This window comes from Oreochromis niloticus, linkage group LG12 (genome assembly GCF_001858045.2).
Source record: "Oreochromis niloticus isolate F11D_XX linkage group LG12, O_niloticus_UMD_NMBU, whole genome shotgun sequence".
In the NCBI taxonomy this organism is placed as follows: Eukaryota; Metazoa; Chordata; class Actinopteri; order Cichliformes; family Cichlidae; genus Oreochromis; species Oreochromis niloticus.
In genome coordinates this window covers 27798909-27824350 of record NC_031977.2, presented here as the reverse complement: position 1 = coordinate 27824350, position 25442 = coordinate 27798909, and the positions used below count along the sequence as shown (strand labels likewise).

General features: G+C 38.1%; 1 protein-coding gene across 1 annotated transcript in view; it reads right to left on the bottom strand.

Annotated features, from left to right (window-relative positions):
- Positions 1–25442, bottom strand: part of si:dkey-215k6.1 (transmembrane protein 132C) — a 265444-nt gene that overhangs the window by 183071 nt on the left and 56931 nt on the right.

Sequence of the window (25442 nt, the reverse complement as noted above, 5' to 3'; positions counted from 1 at the left end):
GCAGGAGATTTGACCTATTCAGTCTTGAGTCGTTGGCTGTATAATGTAAGAGGCTTTTAGAATATGTAAAAATATTTATTTCATTGATCTTTAGTGCTTTGGTTTATTCCATAAAAAAATAACCCATGAAGGTGATGTCATATTTATTACCTGATATGAAACTTCATGTAGTATTAGAGATCAACATTATGCAACATTATGCAGATTTATGGCTGCAGCATGGAGATAAGCACTTCATATTTTGGTATCTATTATTCTTGGAGGTTGAGAGTCATTGGCAGAAAGAAGCTCCTTTGAAATGTACATGCAGTTGGTTTTCTGATATAGCTCGAAATAATCATGCTGTCTGGCAGATAGGTCATGTGGTCATATAATCAGTACATTTCCTTAGTAAGCTCCAGGTTTCCTTTTTCTTTATTCTTATTCTATCATTGAATACCTTTGAGGTTCATATTGCTGCATGTATGGTGTGTGTGTGTGTGTGTGTCCACAGGACTCTATGAAGCATATGTCCCAATCCAGGAAAGGGACCTTGAACAGCTGATAAACATGCGTGCATGCAGAGCGTTTTCATGCAGGCAAAAGTTGACCCTTGGATGGAGTCATTAACATCATCAAAATATGAGAAACAAATTGGGAAAAAAAGTTCCTCTGCATATTAATGAAATATTGTCCTTTATTATAGTAATGTTGCACTGATCACTGTTTGATTGCAATGTGATTGTTAGCAGCCTTGCACCTCAAAAAACACAGCGTTGGGCAATTTAATAAACCTTAGTTACAAATTATATAAATGCCAAAATACAGGAAATCTATATTTTTTTAAAGATGCATTACTATGAAAAGGGCTTTCAGTGGAAAGAGACTCATCAATTTGAGCTCAATTGGTGGCGCTATACAACAAGTCAGAGTTGGCCCTCTGTCATCCTTATACTGATATGCTATTGGCTACCTTTAAACCTGGCATGATCCTGATTCCCTGCCATCATTATTTGGCAACCATAAACCACAACAGGAGTCCATACCCACTGTGTCCTGCTGCACAGTTTGTCTTTGTGTGTGTGTATTTATGAGCACTCGAGTGTGCGTGTTTCATTCATGGGCATGCATGGTTAACTATGCGTATGTGTTTATATGACATTCAAAACTATCCCTGTCCCTTATTCATCTTTGTGTATGCATGATCATGATTAATGAAAAGGTCATGAAATATAAGTATAGATCATTCTGTGTCTCTCTGTAGAAAACTGGCCAGGGAGAAGGCCAGATGTACAGAGATTTGACAAGGCCCATCTGTGATCCTTCTTCCCCCTCTCAAAATGCCCATCCTGCTCTATTTCCAAGTACAAAGACACAAATTCAGCCAGTAATCAAAACACAGTGGAGCGTGTAGGACAGGAAAAGCGAGAAAGGAAGAAAGAGAGCAACAGAAAAGCCAGATGGGTATGAGTGAAAAGGACAGATACCAAGATTTGATAATGTTATCAGCAGTGCCCGATATTGTGTTGGTTAAATATTGAGTCTGATTCTTAAATTTAATTAGAGAGAGGTGCACACATAAACACACACAGGCATGCATACACACAAAGACTATCTTTCATTGTCAGCCTTGTTTGAAAATGTGCCGGCTACTGTGTGGATGAATGATGAATGTTTAGACAGCTTAGTAAAAGACTAGAGTGTATATTAAAGTAAATTGTTATACATAAAAATGGAGAAAGAAGAACTTTAATATGAAAACATTTTGAGATGCATAATCCTTGAGTCAACATCTTTATGTATCTGGTATGATTCAGGGTTGCCATTCACTGCCAAAGCAGAATGTGTCAAATTGTTTTAAAATGTTGTTCCTGGTTTACTATGGAATGGACTGGACTGGCTTCTACTTACTGACCACTCAAAACACACATTTACCAATTCATTGACTTATTCTACAAGAATGATTCTAAATAACGCTGTGTATAACTGACTGGTAGAAAATTGCCAACATTTTGCTGTACACATTGAAGGATGTCCGCTTCAGTACCTCATACATCTCAGTCTGAGGTGTAAAAAAGGTGAACACGAATAGACAGCACATCTTCCTGTGGAGCACATCACCAAGTCAGACAGAGGACTGCCTCGCATACTATGGCCTGTCTGTCAGGCACTCTGTAATCCACGAGATGGTGGATGTGTTTACTGCCATTTCCTGTAGCTTCTCGCTCAGTAGCTGGCTGAATGATGTTAAATGCACCTGACAAATCAAAGAAGGCGATCTTCACAAAGCAGCTGGTACTACCAAAATAGGAGCATGCTCTCTGCAGTATGTAGATTAATGTGTCATCCATTTGCAGATTTGGTCTATTTGTAAACTGGAGATATTTTTAACCTGCAATTTCAGAATGACTCAAACTAGTCTCTCCAGCACCTTAATCAGATGTCATGTGATGGCGCCTGGTCAACAGTTGTTAATGGTTCAGTAACACTACAGCAAAAAATAGGATGGCAACCTCTTTGTGACTAAGAAAGACAGGTGTTTACCTGGTTATTACACTGATTTTTTGCCTGCCAACTTGACTGCAAGCTGATAGCAGTCTGAGTCTATTGCTGTTTTATTGCCATCTTGAACCATCAGAGTCACTTTCAAGGTGCCACTGACTGCAAGTAGATATAGACCTGGTCAGTGTCTTTGAAGCAACCACTTCAAAGGCAATGAAAACTTCATGGCATATGGTTGCTATAGCTGGTGGTTTGTTGGTCGCTCCTTTACATGTTCTCCAATCACCGTTTTTCCTGTGTGCGAGCTTATGCTAGAGTGTGACTTTACCGCTGATGGTAGTAGAGGTCTCAGTTTCTGATATGATGTTTTCCAAAACACTGGTATCTTCTCCTGCTTCAGGTTGCAGACAGGATGCAAATGTGAATCAGGATCACAGACTGCTAGCTAGCACAGGCCCTTAGAGCCCCAGGACCTGTAGCCTTATCCTGATGTAGTTTCTCCAGATGTCTTGCAACCTCACTAGAACTCAAAGTCAAGTAGGGGGTGTTTTATCACAGGTGGGTAAGATCTCTTGGGGAAAAGCAAAAGAGAAGGGTAAATAATGGAAGGTATTGGGGGGTTGTGTGGAAGTTAGGGTGTGTGTGATGGAGGAGGCAGCATAGGCCTTTGAACTAAACTTGCTGAAGATATTGTTTAGCTCATTTGCTCTCTCCAGGCTGCACGTGCTCGTCTCTCCGTCCCCTTGAACCCAATGATTTTATTAATTCCACTCCACATACCCTTCATGTTGTTCTGCTAGAGTTTGCCCTCCAGCCTCCACCTGTAGGAGTTCTTGCATTTCCTCCGTTTCACCCTTAGGTCATTCTACACCCTTTTCAGTTCTTTTCTGTCCCCAGACCTTAAGGCTTTTTTCTTCTTTTTTCTTTCTTTTTTTTTATTAAGTAGTTCTTTCAGGTCACTAGCAATCCACGGTTTGTTGTTCACAAAGCAGCATACAGTGTTAGCCGGTAAGATGGTATTTTCACAGAATGTGATATACTCTGTGATGCAGCCAGTCCCACTTCTAAAATCCTTCAATGCTGCAATTCCCTGATTGCTTCAATTTTCCATCCTGTAACAACTCTTAGGGTTACAATGTATGATGTAGTAGTAGATGTAGTACTTTGTAATCTCTGGTGGCAAAATTAAAATACTATTGAAAAGCTGATAGGAGTCTTATCTTGTGACCACAGGAGAAAACCATGCTGCCCATTACTCGCGATTTCCTTTCATGTGTGACAGTCATCAGCCAACTAATTCTGTCATCTTTCCTCTCTGGTCTCAATCATCTGTTCCTCTTTGCCAGTCTTATTATTGTTTTTATTGCGTGTGTGCTTTTGTCTGTTTTTGTTCTAGACTTAAACAAATAGCTATTCTTTATAAATTCTTAGGCATGGCTAGAAAAGTAATTGTGATTGTATTAAAAAGTTAATATTTCTAGTAAAGCAGTTACATATTTGGGAATTGTTAAAATCCACCAAATGTCCAAATTTAAGTGTTTGATAAAAGCATCAAAACATCAGGTTGCTTTTGCTTCATTCAGTGCAGACACAACACAGGAAAGAAAATCTATCATGGTAGAATTTTCTGAAAAGAATGAACTCCATTGATCACACAGATGGCACACTATCTGAGAAAGCGAGACGGAAAGAAATACGGAGACTGAAAGAGCTGCAGACACATACAGCGAGATAAATAGAGATGGTGTGAGTTATGGAAGAAAGGAAGGAAAGAGTGGTTAAGGAGGAGAGATAACAGGGAGAACGAGGATGGAGGGGATGAGAGAGGGATGAGGTTTCTATTTCTGAGCAGCCCATTCATCATGAGCATAGAGTTTATTTTGGTGGTCTCTCTCTCTCTCTTTTTCTCTTGCTGTCTGTCTCTCCTTATACTGTCCTGCGTGATCTCTTATCACTAGTATTAATGATACTTTTAATCTTCTAGGGGAACGCCATTGGTTGTAATTGTTAATGTAGCTGTGATTCTCATAGGGACAACTGATCAACATGTGAAAAGTTGTAAAAGGTCTTCTGTGGCTGTGGAGAAATAATGTCAAGACCAAGAAATAACCGCTGATGATGTCATCAGAATCAGAATACTTTAATAATCCCTAAGGAAATTATGACTATCTGATTTGGATCTGGGAGACAAACCTTATATTATAAAACGGGGCTGTAGTATTAGTTGTAAAAAGCTGCAGAAAGACCCCTCCAAAGCCAAAGGGTCTAATAAAACTTTTACTAGTTGGGAATTTGGACCGTCAGTTAACTTCAATAAATTGCCCTTGGGTTTTTTGCATCTCTGATGTGCTTTACTGGCATGCACTTTAATTTTCTTTTCTTTAAGTATAGAACCAGATTTAAAGGGCTTTTGTTTTTAGGTACTGTTTTGTTCAGGCATCAAAACTCTAAAACACCAGGGCTCTAAAACTAAAGTTTGTCCTGCAGAAAAACTAAATATTATTTCAGGTCAGTTGCCTCACACTTGTACAACAGATGATTTTTCTGTTTTTGAAGTTCTCATTTTGAGTGGTTTAAACTGTGTCTAAATGTGCTGAATGCCAGACCAAAGTAATGTTAAAAGTTGGAATTTATCCTAATGTGACAAGTTATTACTTATTGGACATCCTTTTCTTATGGCCTGAGAGTCTTTTTGACCTGCAAACTGTTTAGTGATAATATTCCAAGCAGGATTAAGTCTATAGAACTTATGCATTAGGTGTGACTTTCACTTTCTGGCAACTATTGGAGTGTCTTAGCAATGTATACAAAGTCTATCTGCATTTCTACGGATAAGATTTGTGCAGAGCAAAACAAACAGTCAGAAGACAGGGATAGGTGAGAGGGATAGATGACGAGGTGTAGATGCAATTTATGCTGTCAGGTACCAGATGTGAATCATCACCTCCAAGTCTGTGGTGATGGTCCTCAGCTGGTAAAGGGTGGAGTGCCCACTCTAGGTCAGGGATGAGTTACTGCCCCAAGTGGAGGAGATTAAGTATCTCGGGGTATTGTTCAAAAGTGAGGGGAAAATGGAGCGGGAAATCAACAGACGGATTGGTGCTGCGGCTGCATGTGGATGCTGTACAGGTCCGTTGCAGTGAAGAGAGAGCTGAGGGTAAAAGCGAAGCTCACAGTTTACCAGTCGATCTACACCCCTTTGGGTAGCTTTAGGTAGTGACCGAAAGATCGAGATCACAGATGCAAGAAGCAAAAGCGAGTTTTTTCCAAAAAGTGGCTGGCTTCTCCCTTAGAGATAGGGAAAGGAGTTCAGCCGTCCGGGAGGGGCTCAGAGTACAGCCCCCTAACCCTGCTCCTTTACATCGAAAGGAGCCAGTTAAGGTGGTTCAGACATCTGACAAGGATGCCTCTTGGGTGCCTCTTGGGTGCCTCCTGGGTGAGGTGTTCCAGGTATGTCCCACCGGTAGGAGGCCCCATGGCACATCCAGGACATGCTGGACAGATTCTATCTCTTGGCTGGCCTGGGAACGCCTTGGTGTTCCACCCGACAAGCTGGAGGAGGTGCCCAGGGAGAGGCAGGTCTGGACTTCTCTGCTTAGACTACTGCCACCGCAACCCAGCCCCAGAAAAGTGGAAGAAAATGGATGGATTGATGGATGGATGTAGCAGATCACTCAAAAAGACTAGCCAGCATACAGAATATTATTTTTTTTAAATAATATTACTATATACAAATGTTTAGATGGAAAAGATAATCAATTAAACTACTGTGCTAATTTTGAAAGTCATTCGTTTTTTTAAAGTGCAGGCTGCTGTCCTGACTTGTCCATTTGTAGTTGTACTGATTGTTTTTGCAGGTGTACCCATAGAAACGAACACCTTTAAAACAATATTGTGGGGTTGTTGGTCAATCAAATGTTTTTGTATTTTGCAGTGTGGATATCTTTCCTTCAAGATGGTCATAGGTGCCCAGACCCTCAACATCTGCACATAGTATTAGCCTACCACAGGTAGCAGGCTACCCCAAACACGTTGTTTTACATGAACAAGGTGGTCGTGGATAGAGTCATATTCCTGCCTTGAATTATTGCTTCAGTCCAACCTCTTTTTTATTGTGATTAAGTTACCTTTCAGTTTGTCCTTGCCCGTTGGTGTGTTTGCTGAATTTGTCTACCCCACAATTTTCAAACACACCCATGCACACCACCTGTTGATTGATGTCCCTGTCATAGGATCAGTGGAGTCACATTTCCCCAGGTATGGTCTGACTACTATCTCTTTCCACCACCACTAATCCCTTTCCCTACCCTTCCATCCAACTTGCTTGGATCCAGTAACCCCCTTTCACTTTCTGCCTGCTTCTTTTTTACTTTTTTTTTAATCCTGTATACCTCCCAGCATCACTTTTCTCCTCTCCTCAGTTTGTTTTCACGTTTCTCTGTCTTTGTCATTAGCCCTTTTTATAGACATAGATTCTCACAAGATCCATAGTATAAGATTATAAGAGAATCTTGCCAGGCTTTAAGATATGCAGCCAATTCACAGTAACAAAAAAAAAACAAAACTGAAGTGAGTTTACATAAATAAACAGAAGGTTCAACCAATCGCCTGGCAAATACTTTTTGAAGGCATCTGTCCTTTTCCAAGCTGTTTCCAGGGACTACTTCTCAGATACTTCTGTGAACAATCCAGTATCATGACAAAACGTGTAGCAGAGACGTCGGTCCAACGTGTCCATTTCACACTTTGCTTCTCCAGAGCGTGAAATGGACACGCAAGTAGACGTTGTAGTAAGCTGCAGGACCAACACACGGAGATATTTTATTTCAAGCCAACATTAAAATAAATCACGGGTAAGCATTTAAACAGACATTGCTAACACATTTACATATAAATATACATAAGCAGCGTAGCTTATTAGTTTCTAGCTATTAAGAATCCTGGAATGTACTTCATACGTTCCTTGGTCCCTAACGACTTCTTGGATTTAAATATATTATCTCCCCCTGCTGGTACTGAAACTTCAGCATGCGTGTCCATTTTAAGCTTTGGCGTGATATCAGATTGCTGTGAAATAGCCCATACAATGTTTTATGGCCTACTTATGGTCACTGCATTGGTCAAGTCGTATGCAATGATGTCATCATAGCATTTATCTTGGTGGTGAGAGCTTTCCAAACAATATTCTGCAATATTTTCATGAAGTATATGTGTCACCATTCAGACACACCTGCAACCTCCACATCAGCTCTGGTGTAGGAGGAGAAGTAGCCGAAATCAGAAGCAAAGAAATTGTGGAGATTTTTTTCCAGGTTTTCTACAAAAAAATCGCATCTTTTAAAGCTGTCACAACATCTCCCTTTGTACAATCTGAAATTCTCTGAGCCTTAGTTTAGTTACATTGAAACAGCAGCAAAAACGGACAGTAGTACTTTTAATGAGACCGCATTACCTTAGCCAGGTTAGAGAAATTGAGAGGTGCATAACAAGTTGAAATAACACCAAAACAGGTCCAGCAGTTGTATTGTCACCTTTAGTTTGCACTACCAGGGAGGAAGACAACAGTGGCTATAAAATGGCCTTCAGGTTAGAAAAGAGATAGATAGCAGGAGAAAGACTGATTCTGTCATATGTGGGTTAATCATCATAACATAACCAAGCCTTATTACATTTTTTCTGTTAGTTTTACAGCAGGGAAAATTATTTTCCAAATACTAATAAGGTACTATTATACATACTACTATGTGAAGTCTACATGGTGTATCTGGGTGTATTTGACTGTTGTGAAAGCTGTGGTTATAATGGTATCTGCAGTTCTTAGTAGATGACTGGTCAAAGTTGAACTGAAATACGACTTAGCCACCATTCTCTTCCATGTTCATAAAGCATGTTCCACTCTCACTATACTTACACAGTCACCCCTCTCCAATTTCCTTATCACTTTCCTTCACTCTGTACAGCCAGCCTCTCCTTGAGGAGTAAGAGAAACAGGGGGAGACTGAGTGAATGAAAGATTCAGTGAAGGATGGATAAGATGATGGGAAGAGGACTTTGGGAATTGTGAATGTAAATTTTGCGACTGTCATGCCAGAGAATTTATTTTTCTGTGCATGTTTGTGGGTTTTTGCCTGCTTGTGTGAAAGGTGTGGGAGCTGGGTGGTTGCAGGTGGGCAGTGGATTGATTTGGGGGTGGTCTATGAGTGTGTGTGTGGGGGGGGGGTATTCTGTCTTTCACACTGTAAATGTGAGTGTGTGGAATAAGAAGCAGGAAGGTGTGAAGAGCAATTTCAAATGGTCACCCTACAACTGAAAAAGTGAGACTGAGGAAAATAAAGAAAGGACCTCTTAGAAAGGAAGTCAGCAGCACCGACGGAAATGGAGGAAAGGCATGTAGGAAATCCAAGACTCATTCTGACTTACATTCCCACACACAAGGTATCGAAACTACCAGATGCTATGTCTGTTAATATGTTATCAATATTATCTAGGAAATACGCTGTACATTGGGTCGATGTTTTTTGGGCCTATGAACCCCTTACGTGAACAGTATTTTTTTCTAATAAAGTTAATGTGTGCATGTTCTCCAAGTGGAAAGATGGACTGCCATCTTTCTTTCAGGAAAAAATGAAAAACACTTATCAATAATAGGCAGTAAAACAGTAGTTCCCAAATACACAGTGGATCAGTGTGCTTTGAACAACTAATTTTATTTCAGATGGGCATTTCTTATTGAACAATGACAAGTATTTGTCTGCTAGTAGCAGATATACAAAATTAAAGCAAATGGTTTATTCAACCACAGTGGGAAACCCAAGCTTACTCAAGGATATGGCGTGGTTTAAAGTTGTCTGAGCTACTGTAATGAGCTTCTAAGACAGGTGGCAGAGATAGTATACGAGCAGATAAATGAACTGTTTATTTTGGTGGCTCTTTTGTTTATTTGAAACAAGCTGTACAGTAATACAAAACTGATTTTGTTTTTTCACCTGTAGAGTTTCCAAATCACGGAAGCCAGTTAGCGTGATAAACAAATAAAGTAAAAGTTATTTCAAGCAAAACAGAGCTATGAAGAAAAGCGTCTGTGTGTGTCAGGCCAGGATCTTCTGGCTGTGAATATAAGAAAGGGATAAATCCATTGGGCCTTGGTGCCATTCAATTCTATCCTTCAGTGGTCCACAGTCAGTGAGCCAACTTGTAAAAGCTGCTTATAAAAGAGCTAAAGGACTTGCAGCATCAACTGACTTAATGGACCAATAGGAACAAAGTAGCAAGGGAGAGTAGAGGATAAGAGTGGACTGGAGAAGAAAAGAGAGGAAAGGAGAGGAGAGCAGACCTTTGACAAACCCATCACTGGTTACATTTTTCAACTTACAAACATAACTAAGAGGAAAGTTTAACTTAATTACAATCCAATACCAAACCCAATGACTATCCGACATGCACACAAGAAAAAATATGCACAAAACAAAATATGTCTATCTCCAATTACATTGCACACAACATAACTGAAACAAATTCATAAACAAATTCTTCAATGTTAGACCATTTCATAGTTTACAAATTCTATTTAAGGTTTGCACCCACCAGTCTCTTGAATCTAAGTTCAGCTTTTATAGCTGTCCCCATCATTTCATTTCTCCTAGTGACCCAGATGCTCCTGTGAGCCCAGCCTATTAGAAAGTTAATCAGACAAACCATCCTATGTTCTGTTGCAGAGTACTTTGGACCAAAAATACAAACACTGTCTTCTAATGTAGCTGCTAAACCAGTAAGCACTGCCGTAGCAAAGAAAGAATGGTTAGCTAGTTAGGGACAGCCAATCCACAGCTGCTGGAATGTTTTCTTAGCCTGACTGGGCAAAAAAGGAACTGTTATTTTAAATCTATATGTGTCACACACTTGCTTGTAGCTTCAACAGTCACGTATCACTACTCTCCCATGGAGATGTGCATTGCGTTTTTCTGTGGGAGGTTTGTACAAAGACCTCCAGCTGCCCCTAGGAGACAAACACAGCGCCAACACACCAAACCACCTTGACTCCTGGACACCAGCCAGTGATGCTTTTGTTGAAGACTTGCACAGCCACAGTGTACAGAGCCTTCTTCATCACCTCTGACAATGCACACAATCCAGGTGTTTGAAAAGATAACAATTTTTTCTTCCTCATCCTGCTCCTACATGTGGCACAAATGGACAATGATAATAAAACAGATTGGTCCCCTTCAGAATGAGTCCCCAACGCTTCATTAAAGAGATCAGGAAGACCTTCTTCCAGCAGCTTCTCCAGACATCGCAGAGAGTAGAGGTTCCTCATCAATATTACCATCGAACTGAGAACAGTCTCTTTAAAATAGTTCTCAAAGTGGGTGAAAAGTCTATGACGGTAAGGTCTAGAATAAAAAGGAGCCTGTGATTTGCTTGGCCCTTTACTCTGTGAAGGAGCATGGATGCCATTTTAAACCAGGGTGGTTGCTGCTGACAGAGATTGTACTGTGTGGTTTGGAGGCAAAATAATGTCATGCGTCTTTGAATCTCGACCAGGTCCTAGATCCCCTCTGATATAAGTAGAAAGAGCACAGTAGACATAGTCCAGGGGCATCCTCCTCAGAAGAAATTAACTTTTTTTCCTGTTTTCTTGATTTGAGTCGCTGGAGGTTCTACAAAACTCAGATGGTGCTAGTTTACAGAAACAGCCAGGTTGTTAACAGTCAAAGTCCTAAACTGGAGCTCGACCTCAGTCTATCAAGACAATCTAGCACTGAGTTTTTCAGATAGACCTTTCTAGAAATGATCACTTCTCTGAAACACTCAAATATTTCATCCCTTCTCTGTAGCCCAGCTGGTAATGGTAGTTCCTCTTTATTGCTCTATTCGCCCAACATGAAACATTCACATTTTGACCAGCTGACCTTAGCAGAGTATAGTTTCTGTTTAAGAGTTTTAATGTCAATTTAGCAAGTTATAAAAACTATAACATTATTAGCATATGCTGACAGTCTCACTGTGCTTCTTTCTTCTTCCACAAAGATCAACCCTGCCTGAGCTGGTTTAAGAGGCGTATATAGCATTCAAGAAAGGGGACGTCCCTGCCTGAAGCCTCAAACGAACATGCGGACTCAGTCGTCGAGCCACTTTAACATAATTCTAGCACAATTACATCTAAGAAAGCTTGCCTAAAACCAAACAGCACTTGTTTTTGATAGTTGACGTCAGCAGGGTCCTGGGCATTTTGTACAATGTACAATGTATTTCCTAGCATGCCTCTCCCCCATCAAAACTTTTCAGAAAAAATGTCAAGACTTTGGAATGTAAAATAACTGTGTAAATTCAGTTCATAACGAAAATGTATTTTCTATAAAAGAAGTAAAGTAGTACAAACAGAAATGTGTACAAAGACAGACACATTTTTTTCTGCTTAAGAAAGAACTGCCCTGTCCAGCTTATTCCCGATTTGGCTTCGTTGTCTGTTGAGCTGTGTGTTTCCTGTGAAAGGAACACATCAGAATGTTTATTATCTATTAGTTCTGCTTCCCTTTCTCCATCTCTTTCCGTTCTGATATTTACATTTTCTACTCTCAAATTTTTCATACAGACCAGAGAAAGAAGAAAAAGAGGGCAGTGAAAACCTTCCAAGAGAAGATTACCTTCTGTGCTTCACCCATGTCACTGTGCGTGTGCTTTTAGAGGAACTTTCATTGATTTTTCTTTTCTGAATTTAGTCAATATCTTCTTTACAAAAAGCCTTTTTGTTTACTTACTTTATTTACCCTCCTTCATCTTTAAAACAGAGTTAAAAATGGAAAGGTCTTGACTTCCAAAAGGACTCATTTAAAGTGTAATGGTTTTCCTATAAGGAACATGACTCCTGATGCTCATACTGTGATTTGATATCTGAGAACTGTGACAAAGAGTAATCATAGAGCATTTATCCCGTTTGATCTCCATAAATGTTCATTTTCAACATTTATGGAGATCAAACAGCCTACAATTATTTGAGGTGCCAGATGCTGGTTGTGTCCCCCACTGTTTGTTGCCATGCTATTTGGAGGTTGCTGTTGCCAGAACTACTCCTGGCCTACTGTTAGTCTGCATCACTGACAGTGAGCTGGTGGTCAACAGCACCACTGTGAGCAGCCTGCTGCTGCTCACCTGCATCACTCGCTTCAGCCTGCTGCTCACCTGCATCGTTGTCCACACCCTGGATTTTAATGGAGATAAAAGTCTGTGGCTGACTTGAAAACTGTCACAACATTTCATGTTGCCCAAGCTTCTCATTCAAGTATATAACTTCCATAAGTTTCTGAAAACATGCTAGCTATATCTGGTGTCTTTCAGAACTTTCCGAAGTAGGTCAGTAGTTTTTCCAACAGTTATTTTGGGTGGGGTGGGGGTGGGGGTGTGTGAATGGGAGACACTAGACATTGTATTCTGCAATGAAGGCACAAACAAAGCATCCAAGAGGTTTACCGACAAGTGAACTACACGTTCCTCTCAAAAAAATACAATAATAGGCTCATTCATTTGAAAGCCATATATGATCTTTTCATGGGCAGCACCCAACAGACCTGCTTTACAGATAACTTTAGGGGGAGCCACCAGTTTAGCCTCATGTCTAACTGGCAGCATAGGCAAACCCTAATTTGAAGAAAACAAACAGCAAGCACAGGTTTGTTTGTTAAACTTGCAAATAAATGAAATAAAAAATCTCTTGAACTTGTCTTAACTTTTTGTATAGAAAAAAAACATCTTAATGTCCCAAATTTGCTTAGCAGTCCCACACACACACTCACTCTCTGTGTAAGTGTGTGTGCAGTGAGGTAAGGTGAGTCGAGGTCTTTGGAAAAGAGAACACCAACAATGAGGGGAAGCTGAATGTCAGTTAATGAGGGGAAGAAAAGAAAAGGAAGGACAAGCATGATGGCAAGACAACAATATGACCTGACGAACTGAAGAAAAGTTAAGGTGGGAAAGGGAAAAAATGATCACAGCTTTAAGGTGATAAAAAAAAAAAACATGTCTTATCATCATAAAAAACAATAACACAAATATGGACTGCTTTTCATGATAGAAAAAAAAACAAAAGTAAAAATTCAAGATTGGTGTAACAAAATATTTTACATTCTTATCAAAAAAATACAAAGAAAGGGTCAAAGACAGATGAATGAGGAAGTAAACTAATCACTGCAGTCTTGTGCAGAGCAAGACTGCAGAGTCTGATTTCTATGAAAAGAAATCAGACTCTGCAGCTTCTAATCAGCAGAAGTATCCTCAGCTATCCAAAGCCTCCTTTGTTCATTTATCTGAGCTTTTGTGCTGCCATTGATAAGAAACTTTGTTCTTTCACAAACCTTATGTGTCTACCAGCAATATTATCTGACATTACAGGTTTTTTGAAAAAGCTAAAATTGGTTTATGAACAAAGTTCTGCAAACATAAAAATGAAAAAGAGTAACGTTGCTACGACAAATGAGGAACAATAACCAGCAATGAACATGTTTAAAAATATAACTTAACTTTACCACCTGTGAATGTAATGTGGATAACATTACCCATAATCAGTCAGAAATATGCGTTGTTGTTTTCAACAGGAATGATACAGTTCCAGGATTAATGACGGTTCTTCATCTAAATTGTTCTCTGGGTGTTCAGTAAATATCGTTCCAGACTGTCTGATCTATACTGGTTTCTAAACATTAACTGTCTCATCTAAAGATAAAACCAGACAGTAACAGGATTTCCAAACTGGCAGAGTTTGAAAATGACACAGATAATCTGATTTAGTTGCAGGAGTCTCGTATCATTTCCAAGCTAGCGCAGAATTACAGCAGTTGGAGAATTAGTGCCAACATTGCATTTATTTATTTGTGTTTAAGGACACAATAATCATTGTGGGTTTTTTGTGTCTGGAGACAGAAAACTGTTGCAATATAATCTGAGGCATGATCACAAAATTCTGTTTTGTAAATGCATAAAGGCATCCCTGAAGTGATGGTGGCTGGGGCATAAATGTAAGCTTTTCATCTAAGAGCATTTACTTCCACACACAACCTATTTTACATAAAAAAATGTTTTATTTTATTTTGGGGGGGCAAAAACTCAAGACTACATGGTTAAGTTTAAGAAACAGTTATGCTTTGTATGAAATATATTTTCAACTGAATTAAAAAAAAGAATAGTTTGTATTGAATTTGACCAAAACATGACTCTGCATGTCACATGCATGACTTTCCATTTGATTATCTGCCTTTTTTTTTGCTTGGTACAAAACAGTTTACAACAGATTTACTCGGTGTGAAGATGGGAAGGGCAAAAAAATCATGAACTACATAACAATACTGAAGATGAGTTAAGCAACAATATAGGCATCCTCAGAGTGCTTCTTTTGCCTTAATGATAACCACCATGCAACTTGATTTGCAATAAAAAAATCACATGTACCTTTGAAGTAAATCAATACATAGTGTTATATCTAGTTGCAGTGCAGAGCATTCAGTGGCCATGTAATTGAAGCCCATTGATTTCTGCTTTCCGCAAAGTGCCACTACTCCTTACACCTGTTAAAATAAAACTTTATTTAAAAGGTTGAGGATTAATTGCTGTGTTACAGCTACAGTAGGCAGAAATCTAGGAGAAAAAAAACATTAGAACTGGAAAACAGATAGCTACTCCTTATCTGTCCTAACCCACCAGATGGGCAAGGACAGATATTACACAGAACACTTTTCTTAAAAGTAATGCACTTACTTAATTACTCCCAGGAGAAAGTAACGTCACACTACTCTTTACATTAGTTTCATAATGTGGTTGTTTATGTCCTGGATGCAGTTTCCACGTTACCAGTGCAGTCTTTTCCTTTTTTGTAGTAAAATATGAATAAAATTTCCATATCCATGCTGTAGACTCTTCACTGCGCTGACAGACAAACTGATATCAGCTGATTGTTAATACACTGAGAACCAATAAGCGGGATCAATAGGCAAGGAGACTATCAATTCCAAGGAATTGAACTAAGGGGAACTGGTTCTCTACAAGAACAGACAAGATTTTCAAAAAGCAGGGGGAAAAAAAGGTCCCTGAGTCACTATTTTCCTCTCGGATCCCTTGACAAGTAACTGAGGCATCCAATTTTTAGACCATGGCTTTAGTAGTAGTAGATACTTTTTGTTAAACTCTTTTTTTCTCAAAATTACATTTCTATACAAATGAATGTCAACAGCTTTTTTTTTTTTTTTTTTTGCTGGAAATGTGTCTGTGACTGGATTACATTTTCTATAGACACAGAAAAATGCATATAGTTAATGTAGCCTATTCAAAAAGTCATATCAATATTTAACAAATTAGTATCATGTTCACATACAATACATTTTTTAGCCAGACTATATATATATATATATATATCTCTATCTATCTATCTATATATCTCTATCTATCTATCTATCTATCTCTATCTATCTATCTATCTATCTATCTATCTATCTATCTATCTATCTATCTATCTATCTATCTATATATATATATATACATACATATACAATTTGGCAGTGTAATATTAACATCGGATGACTTTTTCATCTTTGTTTGGTTGTGTTTGGGCAGTGGCAGCTCTTGGTTAGCGTTTGAACAAACATGTTCTGCTTTAATGCAGGAAAAAAATGTGGATTCACATAACCACAACTGCAAACTGACATCCAGATGCAAACCTCTGTCTCTGACGCGAGAATCAAGAATTTCTCATGTTTAAGTATGTATTTTTATATCTTTATCCATTTTTCCATTTGAAGTAATGAAATGTAAACTGACATACCTTCATAGTCCTTTAGTTTCATCTACCAAGAGTACTGTAGTTTTCATGTAGAAAAGTTACCACACCAAGAAAAACTGAGCATTTCCAATGCAATTGTATGCACATTTATTATTCACGAACTCTAACTTTATAGATCAAACAGCTCATGTATTTTGATTAACACCTTTCTAGAAACATAGATTAGACTAGTCTAATGACAAAACTGGCTGTGACTCAAAAAGATACAATGTGAAAAATGTCCTGTCTTCCAACTATTGTACAGCATGCTCTTGTAATCCCCCACTAATCTGTTTACAACTCTAATCTGGTTTTGCCAATCTGATTAATGTTCAACAGTTAATTACCGGAATGGAGTGCGAGTAATCTGACTGATGTACTAATCAGAGGATTATTACACAGTTGACAGTTACCTCCTTCTCCGTCTCTCCCTGAGATCCCACTCTGTGTATGCAGACAGTTTTTACCTCATTTATTTTCAGTTTTGCTGGCGTGTTTTCACTGTTGTTTCACGGTGACTCTTTATCTGCCTTCCTCTCTCTATCTGCACTTGTCCCTCTCTGTCCCACATCACTCCGCTGTCATCAGTCTCACATTCCTGTTTATCAGTCATTCTCTGTCTTATAGCATCGATCGCTACAGAAGCCACACGAGGACAAACTTAATTAACTCTGACAACGGCAGTTATTTTTATCGCTGTATCCATCTACTCATGCACACTTGCATCAAAATCACCCACACCTATCCACACACCCACTTAAAAGTATTTCAAAACTCCACTATTTCTTTTTTTGTTTGTTTCTTTTGGTGGGGAGGACTTAAAAAAAAGTCTTTAGTAGGAATTTCAAAATTGTTCATCACCTAAATTTTGGAAGTTGGTGTAAAATTGGACAATTCAGATCAACCCTACATGGAACACACACACAGATCTCAGCAATCAACTTTTAAGAGATATTAACTTCCACTCAAAATACACATTTACAAAGTGGCTGATTAATAAATGAATATCTTGACTCATTGCATTTTTTTTTTCATCTTTCCATCCCTGTGAAATAATTGATGCACACTCACTTGTCGACACTTGCAAACTTGCATGTTGACACTTCAGTCTTCATCATCATCACACCTAAGGTCATCTATCAAGCACACAGCTGTGTCAAAGTGCGAGCTGTTTATGCAGAGGTGTGAACTAACAGCTCACATTAGCCTGTCAGATGTTGAGATTCTGTCTTGCTGACCCTTTTGTCTTTTTTGTATGGCTAACATTTTCACGTTAACGTTAATCTTTTCAAATCTACCTTTTAATGTTCCCAATTTACTCATTTTTTATTCTTCTGTTTATTTTAGAAGAATAAAAATGGAAAAAATTAGGTGAGCCACAGGGAGATGTGTCCATATATGCACAGCAAGCGGTGTGAAAGTAGGAGAAAGGGCATGTACATTATTAAAAACCTAATAGAGTTTAACCAGGCTGTCTTTGAAATTATTGATATATCAATAGAGATCAGTTGGTTTGGCTCCTAAGCTCCTCGTGTCCCTGTATGGATTACATACAAATTATCTTCATGACTATTGTCATATTTGAGCATCCCATGTACTCAATAGTATCATTCAACTTTAAACCAATGTTTGAATCTTCTCTCTCATCAACCATCCATTGTCTTTGAGTGTCTCTATTCAGTTTTTCCTCCTTCTTTTTCACACATTTCTTTCCTCTATGTCCATTGTTTTAATTTGAGTATTTTTCATAACAATGCTACTAAGGAGAAATACAGTGGCATGACAGTAATAATGTAATGTAAGAATTTGATTATTAGGCTGAAGATACTTATCACAGGATCAGTAATAAAAGACAAATGACAAAAAAAGGAGACTGCAATCTCAATTTGCATATTTACCATTAAACGTGATGTTTGCTCCGTTTGTGCAATGTTGAATATATGAGTGGTAATACGGTATCTAATAGAAGGGATAATGCATATTTATTTACATAAAAAGTAAGTGTTTATAATAATTCTAATTTGAACAAAATTAGAATTATTATACACTGTCTACAGTAAAGGAAGGTTGACATAAACTTGTTTAATTTGAGGCTTGTTTATTTAAACAGAAGTCAAGAAAACAGTCTTAAAGAGCTGCTGTTGAAGTTCTATGATACTGATGCCACTTTCATCTTAATGTACAATATTATTATAATCTATGGGAGACAGAACAGACAGACTTGCCGATTCATCAACCTTTCCCCAGCACATAATAGTAAGTCTGCTGCTTACTATTATCCCATCTTGCTGTTACCCTTGTGTTATTGCAGTAGCTGAGGCTGTTAGCTTATACATGTCACCCTAATTATGTGGCCTGATTGTAATTTTTGTAATGTTTGTTGTCACATGTTGTTGTGATTGTCTTTATGTAGCAGGTATGTTGAAGTAGGTGCGTTAAAAAGATTTTCATGTGTGTGCTTCTATACTGTATCTTAACCTTTTTATGATTGTTAGAAAGAGACAACAAATGCAATGTATGTGCTTTAATACTAGCTTAAATGATATACCAATAAACAGTGGTACAATATAAATATTCCAGCAACCAACCTGCATGACTCTCACAGTCCTGGCTTACTGTAAAGACAGTAGCAAGACAGCCTCACCCTTGATTGAAGAATAAGGAGAGAATGGTAAGGCTCAAAGCAAACACCATTGGCAAGTTGTCTCCTTTTAATCCTGATTTTCTATGGCTGCACAGAGTTTCAGCTATTCTTACATTACGGCTTCATTTATGACAAGACATGTGAATTAACATGGTGGTCATGACAGACTGTATGAAAGAAAAGCAAATCTCTACGAAGGTCTACTTCCTCTTATGTTGACTGAATGCTGAATGCTTTTTTTCATTACGCACAGCTCCGTGGTCAGGTCCCGGCATCCTACTGAAATAGGGAAGACATGACCAGGTGATGAAGAACAGCAGTGTGGGTCAGCCTCCCCTGACACCACACCTTAAACCCACTGCTCCACCCCTCACCTGCAGCTGAGCCACAAACCACAAACCACCACACACACACAAATATATATATATATATATATATATTTGACATATAGTCATCTTAGCTGTTACTTATCCACATTCTTTCTATCTCTTGATTTACTGATTTATTTAAGGATTCATTTATCCATATAACATCTGTGCTCATATAATGTAGCATCTCTTTACTCTCCCTATAAATACTGAACCATTGGTGACTGCTTTGAATGAGAAACTCCTGATTCTGTGCTTTATCTTACTGAACTGAAGCATGTTGGCACTGTGCTCTGTTCAGTGATTATAGTGGGGTTTTGTGTTTCATTAACTCTTTTTTATGGTGTGTTCTTAATAAAAACTGAAATAAAAATAATTTCTTTCTCAGCATGATAGGTTTTGATTTAATAAAACCAAAACCACAAAATCTTGTGAGCATGTAATTGGATGACACATTAGATGTGATCCTTAACAAATGACACGCTTTTACTTATTATACAATTTTTAGATTGTGTTTTTGTTTGTGATTTTAATTAACCATTGAAATTAGAAGTGAACACCCACCAGATGGTGAGATGTGGGTGTAAAAAAAACCTTGTCTACTCAACTAGTGACTTTGGCAGGCAGCCAAGCACTATTTTAAAGGCGGTACATGTTGAGATGAAATAATATAAGTAGCTGGTTAAAGAGTGACTTTGGGCTACCACTTTAGCCCATGAGCAAACTAAAAGTGCAAAATAGAGACTGACAGTGAGAAGGTTATAATAGAAGAATGGAATAAAATGGCAAGTATATACTATGATGCTTCAAGTTTTTTTAAGGGTTTTTTTTTGTTTATTTAAATTGGTTTCCTGCCAAATCTTTGCAAAACAGGACCAATTCCTGCAGACAAAGAAAAGAATAGCACAGAAAACAAAAGGTCTGCCTAAACTCATGAAAGGAGTGGACTGCATGTGGAATAAACTGCTTTTAGTGGTGCACACCCACACTGCTTCCTGTGGGACTCACTTTTAACTGGCTTCTTTCTAAAGGTTAAACACAAGCAGCCTCCAACCAGGACATGAGAAAGGAGGGGCAGAAGGGCACACAATGCAGACTCCCTTTATTTTCCTCTTTTAAACCATTTTTTCTCTTTTGCTTATGAGCATTTAGCTTTATTTGTTCACACACTCTCCCATCTCTAAATATAATGACACAGTGAAAAGGATATTAATGTAATTACCCCTCTAGATTCTATAAATAAAGCTGATAAAACAGTACACTATGACAATATCATAACAAAACCACATAAATGATCAATCGTTGCAAAAAAATACTGAGTTTAAAAAATTATCATGATCAGTAATGATTTAGGCAAGAGTGTTTCATAGCAATGCAGGACATTCTGTCATTGTCCCTGTCCCTCGGGCTATAGCACACTGGCACATACGGATCAAAGTGGAAACCTCTGAAAGCATGATTTTCTTTTTCTTCAGCCTCAACAAGGAGAAATTATTTTACCTTTTCCCAAAGTATATTTTACATATATCACTGAACTTTTTGAAGACTACCAAAAAGAGTTATTATTTTTTATTCTTTGAGGTCATCCAGTTTGAGAACAATTTGTAAACAGTCTCAGCGGACTAATGCATCCATCAAAATCATTGCTACCTGTTGTCGCACCTCAATCATTTTGAGGGATTCACTTATTCATACATACACATTCATAAAGAGGTCATACCTATGAATAAATTCAAGACATCATGGGTTGGCATACTAATAATGACCTCGGTTGCCTGTCACCAGGTGATACATGTCAAATAGTTGCAGTGTTTGCTGTCTATCCCTAAAGCACTTTCCCTACTTTCATGCATTTTTTGCTTCTCCACTCACAATATTTTGGTCAGTAGCACTTACTGTATCATTTGAAGTAATGTATTAGCATAGGCAGTACATCTAAAGTATGCTAGAACCAATTCACTTGATTAAAGGTTTTATTTAGCTGAAAAAAGTGATAATAAAAAAAAAGGCTCTCTCTCCCACAAGTTACACTGAGATGTTTTAAATTATAACCCACATAATTACCCTTCTAACTGATGTTCATTTAATTAGCATCACTGTTAGTTGTGGCTCTTTGCTACTGCAAGGGAGTTTTTAACCTACTTCTTGTTCTCTCCTGTGTCCACTGTGCAGATACACATTAACATCAGACTCCCCGCTGTGCAGCTCACCTTTCGGTAATTTAGCTTGATAAAATATTGTTGTTGTTGCTCTTTGGACTTGCTGACTGTGCAGTGTTAAGCCAGGAAGGATTCCTCAGCTCATTTAAGAAATTGATAGTACAGTTACATATTATCAGACTCAATAAAACAACTGAATATGTAAAATCACAAGAAAATGAATTGCTAAATTCTCTTAAGTGCTAAGGAATGGTGCTTCACAATGCTTCCACAATGATATATCAAATCAATTAAAACTGTTTGAAAAATGCTGTAAGTTATTTTTTTTTAGTAGCTGTTCCCTTAGTTGGTCTTTTTTTTCCTGCAATTTGTGGCTGCCGTATGCTGAAATAGTTGCATCAGCTGCTATAGTTTGCAAACTGTATTATTTCCTGAATACACAACCATTCCAGACGTTCAGACAGGTAATGTTGTTGTACCTTTTCCCACCCCTTCCCCTTCTTTTTTGGCCCAACATTACAGTCATTAAACTTCATTACAGGGACACTCGGTGCTTACACAGAAGTGTAGTCATGTGTGTGTACTGGGGGGTGGATGGGGGGTCAGAGTGAAGGATGGGATGCCACTTGCACTTTACTGTAGTCAGCACACACACACATTCATATTAATGCATTTGCAGGAAAAACAAACAAACAAAACAAAACAAGCACACTAATGCTTGCTGCATTGTTACAAGTGTGTGTTTACTGTGCTACATATACACTGTTTGACCCTAATAGTTAAATTGCTTTGCAAAAACAACTTCATAAGCATCTAACTGGTAATCTTTGGGTTACTAGCATTGATCTTTGGACTTTGCATGTGTATTGTAGTGGCTGTCCTTGTCAGTGAGGGAATAGCTGTTATGACACAACACATCTTCTAGATGTTAAAAAATCCAAATGGTTCAAATTAGACAGAAGCTCATGCCCATGTGCCACATCCCAAATAAAGTCTATATATGTGTATATATACTCTTTAAATATGCACTTGCACCTTATCAATCCAGGTAGTCTCTAGCCTGGACCTTCATAGAATTTCCATCAGGAGATGTAACAAAGAAAAACTAATCCTGGAGGAGCTTTTTGGCTTCATAAATGACAACTCACCGGCCATAAAACTATTACAGGTTAAATGATAGCCTTAATTTTACTACTCTTACTACTGTAAACACGTTTTTTCTTGTTTTATTGATACGTTTCCCTGCTCACTGTAGCCATTGCTAGTGTTTATTGTCCTCATCTTTCATTTAGGTTTGCTAAGTACTGTGGGCCAAAAGTATATAATTATCTGACATCTTTATCTTCGGAGCGTATTTTTAGATTATTAGATTTAGATTATTCAAACGGTTTTATTCTTTTAAAGACAGACACATAGTCACAGATAAATGTGTAAATATGGCAACAACAGAAAAAGCTCACAGGCACATATGCACACCCAAAGCACTCTTTTCAATCACACGTTGCTCTTTCTAACGTCTCACCTTTTCCTGTATGTGACAAAGGCAGTGATCGGTCTCACTTGTCACTACAGTGTCTCACCTGCAGGTGCAATGATGTCACTTAGAAGTAACAGCTGTTTGATTATTAAGTGAAGCTCAGTGCATGTTAGTGTGTCAGCCTAGTTGTTAACGCTTCTCTGGCGTTGATCGTTTTAGTCCTGTTATTGTAGACGTGGACACCAACTTGAAACCTCACAGCATTTCTCCCATTTGTACGAACAAATATCACTATGCTAACTTTTATTTATTTATATTATTTGAGTTGCACTTTTTTGTCAAGCGTTGGTGGAAAATATTTTCTTTTAAGAGATCGTGAGACTAGGTGGCGATTTGGGTCATCGACCGCAAGAGTTTGTTCAATAACTCATGAAGTTAATAGTTTAATGTACTAACATAAAAAAATAAACTGAATAAAGAAAAAACAACTGAAACAAAGTGAGAGACTGATGAAAACGGAGGTAGTCCACGTGTTTATGTGCATTTATGTCTGATTGTGTGTGAGTTGGGATGTGACACTGAGCAGACAGTGGCAGTGGAATGAATGTATAAGTGACTGATTAGCATAACGCTCAGGAAACCAGCCGTCTCTACCTTTATTGCTTCACTCTGCATTCATTTCACTCCAACAGAAACCCGTGTGCACCCAAATATAAACAAACATTAATAACCCAAAGGCTTTTTCACCCTTATTTTAATAATGCCATACTCTGTAATTCTTCACAACAATATTTATTCTTGAACAGAGAGCGTGAGTAAAAAGTTTGTACTTCAAAATGCCAAATTTTATGTGTGGGGGATGGGAAACATATGAAGCTCAAGTTCTTCTAGTGTGGAAAGGAAAGGAAAGGAAAGGAAAGGAAAGGAAAGGAAAGGAAAGATTGCATACAGCCAAGAAATGTTCTGGCATTACAAAGAAAAGATCCAAGCAGTGGTCGATATGTCTAAATTAATTTTGTTATCCATGTTTCTCTTTGGGAGAGAGCCTAATTTAATAGACCTATACAACAAGATCAACCTTTGAGGCAGCCAGACAGACAACTGTCAACACACAATAGCTGCTCTTTTACTTACAGGTTACACAACACTAGGGAATATGATATTAATAGGTGGATGGTTTCAATATGTCTAATATTTTGAACATAAGTCAGTGTATTACTAGCTTTTTGTTTGACTCATATTATTATTTGGTTACAGATCTCATAGGCAACCGTGTATAGGTAAAGTATGTTGTTTAAAATTTGGCAAGAAGCTTAAGTTTTGAACTATGCCATCGTAAAACTATGATTTCATTTAGGTTTTCTAAATGGGCATCTACTTTTTACCAATATGCTCTTAATCCTTAAATACTGTTGAGGTCAAATATGACCTTTTTTAAACATTTGACAGCAGTAAAATATCCTAAATGTCATTCTTTTTGTCTTAAATTTGGTTACTTTTCCAAAAGTGATCCAAAAAACAGAAAAATCTAGATATTTTAAAATTGGTGAATTAATTAAGGATTAATTAATGTTTCCTTAACAATGTCTAAATAGACATTTAGTTCAAAATTCAACACAAACACTTATGAGGAAATTCGGGCCTGGGTCAACAACACTGTGAAGGAATAAAATATGAGAAGTAAGGAAGAGTGATTCAGTTATTTAATGTGTGCACACTGTTTTGTGAAAGTTTGGGTTAGTGTGCAACCGTTTCCTTTACTATTGCTGTTTTGTTTCATGATGGACTTTAAGTAATGTTATACCCACTATTTGGTTGTCATTCTAATTAAAGTGAGTCTCAGTATGCCTTTTAAAGCGATGTCTATACCTTCTGTAATCACTGATAATCCAAAGCCAAAATTCAGTGTTTGTTACTTGGAGTTCATTAAACTGGAGCTAAGAAAAAGCTGCACACTAAGATAATCACTTCCCCAGCCTTTATAGCTTTTATCTACAGAAGCTCCTTTTGGCTTTTATTGCTTGCGTCTGTATTAGCACAGCTAAACCACATCCTCAAAACTTGGCCACATGCTGTATATACATTTATACCCTTGCTCAAGTTGCATTCCCTTCGCTTCACCGTTTTCTTTTTTCTAATTTTAAAGTGCCTCCCAACCTCTTTTTAAACTCAACTTCATCCCACTAACTATCACACCAGCTATCTCATTCTTTCTCTATCTCAGCTCCTGTCACACCTCCTGCCTTCACTCTCCTCCTTCCCCTGTTTCTTTCACATGTAATCCTATCCTATCATGCAACAACAAGCTGGTAATCCTACCCTTCGTTTTATGTACGCTCACGCAATACAAAAGGAAGGAGACACACAAACACATGCACATAACACATCCTCGCGCGCTGGCACAAAGGACAAATACTCAGTTAGATACTGTCACAACAACACAAAAACGCTCACACCTACACGCAAAATCACACATGGTATGCACGCGCTAACAGAAAAATGCACACACAGC